Raw genomic sequence first — 8,265 nt, forward strand, 5'->3', positions numbered from 1 at the left:
AAATCATGATAAGCAATTCCAAGTTCTAAACATTGATCTAAAGCACTACTAGCACATTCCATCAAGTTTTCTCTATCATAAAAGAGCATATCCTTTTTGATCTGATCAATGTTTACCTGATGTTGATCCAAGGGGTGCTTCTTTGCCATGAGGCAGTGGACATCTGAGCTGGTTCCTCTGCTGTACCTGGTATCTTCTACTGAACTTTGATTTAGTATTGCTGTCATACATACATCTGACTGACTTGAATCATCTCCCTCTTCATCACTGTCTGTATCTCCCCAGACAGCAGCAACCATGGCCTTTTTGTAGGCCATCTTGTCTGCTTCCTTGGACTGGTTGTCCTTCCATTGAGGACAATTCTTCACAAGGTGTCCCTTCTCACCACACTTAAAGCATCCTGTTGCAGAGAAATTGTTAGATTTTTTATTTGATGCATTATTAAACTTACCCTTGATGAATTTTCCCTTCTGGTTTCTGAAACTTCTTTCAAACCTTCTAGCCATCATTCCTATTTCATCATCCTCATCTTCGACTGTTCCCTTTAGTGCAATTCCTTTTGCTGGTACCTTCTCTGACTTAGATCCAACCAGCATTTCATGGGTCATGAGGGAACCTATCAGCTGTTCAACTGATAGAATTGAAAGATCCTTTGCCTCATAAATGGCTGTAACCTTGGGAGTCCATTCACCTGTCAAACTTCTCAAAATCTTTCTAACAAGATCTTCATCAGTAAAGCTTTTACCAAGAGATTTTAAATCATTTACAATAGTCATGAATCTACCAAAACAAGTATTAATATCTTCATCCTTAAACATATTAAAAGATTCATATTTTGACATAAGTAAATCAATTTTAGACCTTTTTACCTCACTGGTACCCTCAAAGGCAAGTTCAAGGGTATCCCAGATCTCCTTGGCAGTGGTGCATGCTGAGATCCTGTTTGTCTCATTCTCAGCAATGGCCTGTTGCAGTATTGACATAGCCTTAGCATTTTTCTCCAGCTTTTTGTAATCAGTGGAGATGTATTCATCTTCAGTCTTTGGGACTAGCTTCCCTTCTGGATCAGACTTCTCAATGGTCAAGGGACCATTCTTAACAACCAACCAACATTCATAATCAATGCCAATGATGATATTCTTGATTCTGTTCTTCCACCATGCATAGTTCTTCCCATTGAACTTTGGTGTCTTGTTGTCATATCCCATAGCATTCATTTCCTGAGTACTCATGATCTACTTCTCTAGGTGTTACCCTTACAAGAAGCCGAGGCTCTGATACCAATTGAAAGTGCAGCTGGTACTCAAGAAGGGGGGGTTGAATTGAGTACAGGGCAGTGTTAAGAATTATTGGATTTTCTTCTCTATTTATGTAGGGGGACCAGGTGATGAACTGGTCCTGCAGCGGAAACAGAAAATTCAATAAATAATCAACACAAAGATTTAACGAGGTTCAGCTCAACTCTGAGCCTACGTCCTCCACTACCCTAATTACTTTTATTAATCAACTCTGAAAAACAAAAGCAATTACAAATGATCACACTCGTGATCCCCACACCTAACTCTAGGTGTCACTTCGCACTTGAACTCACAAGCACTTGCACTCACACTCGTAAATGCTACCCAATCACTAACCTCTTAGTGATTCAATACAAACCCTTTGTTTCCCTCTAAATGCTTCCTACTCAAAGCTTACAAAAGATAATTACAAAACAATCCTTACTGTGTGCATAAATAGTTTGTAAGAGATGAACTAACTATTTCTCTTAGAGTGTATTTCGAGCTTTCAAAGATAGAGAAGTTTTTCAGAAAAGCTAAGTCGAAATTCTGATCGAGTTTATGCTTTTATAAGGTTGGGAGATGAATTCTTTCGTGATCTTTTCAGATCATAACTTAGGTAAATAGAATATCTTTTATTTTGTAAATAAGAGATATTCTAAGATATTATTCTACTTTCCATAAATGGGTAGAATAATATATTCTAAGTTATATGCGAAATAATTCATCTCCAACTCTGCATAAACTGAATCAATTAGTTTAGTAAATATTCTCTAAGGATAGGAAATATATATTCCAGAAAATATTTACTGAACTAATGTCCAGGTTCATGAAACAAGCTACGAAGCAGCTGTTTCCCAACCTGTTAGTGTCCTAGAGATCAGGTCAACTTTTCCTGATCTCTACAACACTAAATATTCTAAGTAAGGGATACAGATAGCTCACGTACAAACATCCATGCACACTTAACATTATAAAGACTACAAAGATCAACTATCCTAATCTGAGAGACTTCATAATCTTCAAGTCTTGACGGCCTTCCTTGATAGAACATTCTGATACAGATTTCTTGAATGCTTTGATTCAAAAGAACTTCATATTGCCTCAAGTACTTGGGATAGCTGTTCCTGTTCAAAATGTCAGTTGATATAATATAAAACCAACAAGAACCAGCTAGTCAGCTGTTTGTCATCACTCAAAACCTTAAGTGACTCAACAAGCTTGCTACACATTATCAAAGGAAGAATTCAGGAAATATGGGAACTAGATTACCGTGACTTCAAGGTTGGTCTATTCAAGTGTAAATGGGTCGATAATAATAGGCGCAACGTGAGAAATGATGACTTCACTCTTGTAGATCTTGGCCACTTGCGGGATAGTCTTGAACCATTCATCCTTGCATCTCAAGCTAAGCAAGTGTTCTATGTAACTGACCCGTCCGATCCAAGATGGAACATCGTCCTGGCTGGAAAAAGGAGAATTTTAGGGGTTGGAGAGGTTGAGGACGAGGAAGAATATGATGCATTTGATGATTCTCCCCCTTTCACTACTCCTACACTTGATGTAGCATTTGATGTAGATGATGATAGATCTTATACTTGATCTGACCACAATGAGGGAATACACGAATGAGGTACTTTTATTAATGCATGTTTTATTTACTAAATATCTTATGCTCCAACAACTTTGTTTATTTCGGGAAGTGTTTTATTTTTTTGTATTTTCAACGTATAAGCATGTAATATGAACTAAATATATGAATTGTTTAGAGGATTATATGTGAATTTGTTATGAAACCAAAGAAGTTGGGTAAGTGTTTGTCTTTGTTCGTGCCTCAGATTTGATTGCCATTACTGATGACTTACAACATGCTTTGCTTGTTTACTGTAGGTGTGCACATATCATGGATCCTGATGAGAACTACTACTTTGACTCGGCTCGTATATGGCCACCAAGGAAGTTGCTAGTGAATAACCTATTGAATAGGTACATACCGCTTCCTATATATTGTTTTGTATCATCACCTAAGTGATTGAGTGGCTATGTTCCTAAATCATTTGTTTTTTATTTTTTTGAAGTGTTATGAAGAAGTTGAATTGTCGTTCGGTTACGGGTCCCACGTGGAAATATGCGAAGGTAAAGCCTTCATATATTGATTTATTTATAAAAATTGCCTTGAGTTATGGCTATGCATGACTATTTTAACTTTGTGTCATGTTAGTGTGCGCAACAAGACAACGGCGTTGACAGTGCCCTCTATGTGATGAGGTTTATGCATGACAGAGTCAATAGGTGCACTGAAGCCCAACGCATTGAGGAGGTACTTGTTTTTACTTTTTTCCGGTTCGATTTCGGGTAAAATCCGTCCTAAAACTAAGTATAATGCTAATTCGCTATGATTCCAAACATTAGACACCTAAGACTAGTTTTAATTGACATGTTATGATAAAGAAATAGCTCATTAGATAAGAAATGTAGAAATCGGGCAAAGTAGAAGTCAAATAGGCGATTTTGGGTAAAAGCCGTCCTAAAACTTAGTTGAATGCTAATTTGCTATGATTTCAAACATTAGACACCTAAGACTAGTTATAATTGACATGTTATGATAGAAATAGCTCATTAGATAAGAAATGTAGAAATCGGGAAAAATAGAAGTCAAATAGGCGATTTTGGGTACAAGCCGTCCTAAAACTTAGTTGAATGCTAATTTGCTATGATTTCAAACATTAGACACCTAAGACTAGTTATAATTGACATGTTATGATAAAGAAATAGCTCATTACATAAGAAATGTAGAAATCGGGCAAAGTAGAAGTCAAATAGGCGATTTTGGGTATAAGCCGTCCAAATACTTAGTAAAACCTTCTTCTGATGCGCTTACAGACCTTAGACACCCAAGACTAGTTAATACGGGTCTGCTCTAAAGCCATTAGGTCATTTGATACAAAATGCAGAAAATGGGAAAGTGAGCACCCGAGGCAACTGCCTCGGGTTATGCCAAGCAGCCAGCCACCAAACTGCAATAGCTGACAGGCAGCCGCAGCAGCAGCCTAGGCAGCTGCACAGGCAGACGCAGCATTCACCTGGCAGCTGCAGCAGTAGCCAGGCCGCTGCACAGGCCACTGCAGCAGCAGCCTAGGAGCTGCACAGGCAGCTGCAACAGCCACCAGGAAGCTGCAGCAGCCACCAGGGAGCTACACAGGCAGTTGCAGCAGCCACCAGGAAGCTGCAGCAGCCACCTAGCAGCTGCCAAGGCAGCTGCTATAGCAGCCCAGGCAGAACCCAAGGCAGCTGCACCAGTCGTTCAAGAAACCGAGCCGCTCATGCAATTTTGTGTAATTTTTGCGTACTTGCATTATTAGTGTATTATGGGCAATGTTTGTGAAAAAAAAATTCCAAACGGAAAAAAATGTAAAAAATGGGCAAGTAGAAGTGGAATAGGCGATTTTTGGTAAAAGCCGTCCTAAAACTTAATAGAATGCTAAGTTGCTATGATTTCAAACATTAGACACCTAAGACAAGTTGTAATTGACATGTTATGATAGATAAATAGCTCATTAGATAATAAATGTAAAAAACGGGCAAAGTAGTAGTGAAATAGGCGATTTTTGGTAAAAGTCGTCCTAAAACTTAGTAGAATGCTAAGTTGTTATGATTTAAAACATTAGACACCTAACACTAGTTGTTATTGACATGTTATGATAGATAAATAGCTCATTAGATAAGTAATGTAGAAAACGGGCAAAGTAGTAGTGAAATAGGCGATTTTTGGTAAAAGCCGTCCTAAAACTTAGTAGAATGCTAAGTTGCTATGATTTTAAACATTAGACTCCTAAGACAAGTTGTAATTGACATGTTATGATAGATAAATAGCTCATTAGATAAGAAATGTAGAAAACGAGCAAAGTAGTAGTGAAATAGGCGATTTCGGGTAAAAGCCGTTCGAAAACTTAGTAGAATGCTAATTTGCTATGATTTCAAACATTAGACACCTAAGACTAGTTGTAATAGACATGTTATGATAGATAAATAGCTCGTTAGATAAGAAATGTAGAAAACGGGCAAAGTAGTAGTGAAATAGGCGATTTTTGGTAAAAGCCGTCCTAAAACTTAGTAGAACGCTAAGTTGCTATGATTTCAAACATTAGACACCTAATACTAGTAGTAATTAACATGTTATGATAGATAAATAGCTCATTGGATAAGAAATGTAGAAAACGGGCAAAGTAGTAGTGACATAGGCGATTTCAGGTAAAAGCCGTCCTAAAACTTAGTAGAATGCTAAGTTGCTATGATTTTAAACATTAGACACCAAAGACTAGTTGTAATAGACATGTTGTGATAGATAAATAGCTCATTAGATAAGAAATGTAGAAAACGGGCAAAGTAGTAGTGAAATAGGCGATTTTTGGTAAAAGTCGTCCTAAAACTTAGTAAAATGCTAATTTGCTATTATTTCAAACATTACACACCTAAGACTAGTTGTAATTGACATGTTATGATAGATAAATTGCTCTTTAGATAAGAAATGTAGAAAACGGACAAAGTAGTATTGAAATGGGCGATGTCGGGTAAAAGCTGTCCGAAAACTTGGTAGAATGCTAATTTGCTATTATTTCAAACATTACACACCTAAGACTAGTTGTAATTGACATGTTATGATAGATAAATTGCTCATTAGATAAGAAATGTAGAAAACGGACAAAGTAGTATTGAAATGGGCGATTTTTGGTAAAAGTCGTCCTAAAACTTAGTAGAATGCTAAGTTGTTCTGATTTCAAACATTAGACACCTAAGACTAGTTGTAATTGACATGTTATGATAGATAAATAGCTCATTAGATAAGAAATGTAGAAAACGGGCAAAGTAGTAGTGAAATAGGCGATTTTAAGTAAAAGCCATCCTAAAACTTAATAGAATGCTAAGTTGCTATGATTTCAAACTTTAGACACCTAAGACTAGTTGTAATTGACATGTTATGATAGATAAATAGCTCATTAGATAAGAAATATAGAAAACGGGCAAAGTAGTAGTGAAATAGACAATTTTTGGTAAAAGCCGTCCTAAAACTTAGTAGAATGCTAAGTTGCTATGATTCCAATCATTACACGCCTAAGACTAGTTGTAATTGACATGTTATGATAGATTAATAGCTTATTAGATAAGAAATGTAGAAAACGGGCAAAGTAGTGGTGAAATAAGCGATTTCGGGTAAAAGCCGTCCTAAAACTTAGTAGAAGGCTAAGTTGCTATGATTTCAAACATTAGACACCTAACACTAGTTGTAATTGACATGATATGATAGATAAATAACTCATTAGATAAGAAATGTAGAAAACGGGCAAAGTAGTAGTGAAATAGGCGATTTCGGGTAAAAGCCGTCCTAAAACTTAATAGAATGCAAAGTTGCTATGATTTCAAACATTAGACAACTAAGACTAGTTGTAATTGACATGTTATGATAGATAAATAGTTCATTAGATATGCAATGTAGAAAACGGGAAAAGTAGTAGTGAAATAGGCAATTTTTGGTAAGAGCCGTACCAAAACTTAGTAGAATGCTAAGTTGCTATTATTTCAAACATTAGAAACCTAACACTAGTTGTAATTGACATGTTATGATAGATAAATTGCTCATTAGATAAGAAATTTAGAAAACGGGCAAAGTAGTAGTGAAATAGTCTATTTCAGGTAAAAGTCGTCCTAAAACTTAGTAGAATGCTAAGTTGCTATGATTTCAAACATTAGACACCAATGAATAGTTTTAATTGACATGTTATGATAGTTAAATAGCTCATTAGATATGAAATGTAGAAAACGGGCAAAGTAGTAGTGAAATAGGCGATTTTTGTAAAAGCCGTCCTAAAACTTAGTAGAATGCTAAGTTGCAATGATTTCAAACATTAGACACCTAAGACTAGTTGTAATTGACATGTTATGATAGATAAATAGCTCATTAGATAAGAAATATAGAAAACGGGCAAAGTAGAAGTGAAATAGACGATTTCGGGTAAAAGCCGTCCTAAAACTTAGTAGAATGCTAAGTTGCTATGATTTCAAACATTAGACACCAATGACTAGTTGTAATTGACATGTTATGATAGATAAATAGCTCATTAGATATGAAATGTAGAAAACGGGCAAAGTAGTAGTGAAATAGGCGATTTTTGTAAAAGTCGTCCTAAAACTAAGTAGAATGCTAAGTTGCTATGATTTCAAACATTAGACACCTAAGACTAGTTATTATTGACATGTTATGATAGATAAATAGCTCATTAGATAAGAAATGTAGAAAACGGGCAAAGTAGTAGTGAAATAGGCGATTTTTGGTAAAAGCCGTCCTAAAACTTAGTAGAATGTTAAGTTGCTATGATTTTAAACATTAGACACCTAAGACTAGTTGTTATTGACATGTTATAATAGATAAATAGTTCATTAGATAAGTAATGTAGAAAACGGGCAAAGTAGTAGTGTAATAGGCGATTTTTGGTAAAAGTCGTCCTAAAACTTAGTAGAATGCTAAGTTGCTAAGATTTCAAACATTAGACACCTAAGACTAGTTGTAATTGACATGTTATGATAGATAAATAGCTCATTAGATAAGAAATGTAGAAAACGGGCAAAGTAGTAGTGAAATAGGCGATGTCGGGTAAAAGCTGTCCGAAAACTTGGTAGAATGCTAATTTGGTATGATTTCAAACATTAGACACCTAAGAATATTTGTAATTGACATGTTATGATAGATAAATAGCTCATTAGATAAGAAATGTAGAAAACGGGGAAAGTAGTAGTGAAATAGGCGATTTCGGGTAAAAGTCGTCCTAAAACTTAGTAGAATGCTAAGTTGTTCTGATTTCAAACATTAGACACCTAAGACTAGTTGTAATTGACATGTTACGATAAATAAATAGCTCATTAGATAAGAAATTTAGAAAACGGGCAAAGTGGAAGTGAAATAGGCGATTTCGGGTAAAAGTCGTCCTAAATG

The sequence above is a fragment of the Chenopodium album genome, chromosome 7 (assembly GCF_948465745.1).
Source record: "Chenopodium album chromosome 7, dcCheAlbu1.1, whole genome shotgun sequence".
NCBI classification, from domain to species: domain Eukaryota; kingdom Viridiplantae; phylum Streptophyta; class Magnoliopsida; order Caryophyllales; family Amaranthaceae; genus Chenopodium; species Chenopodium album.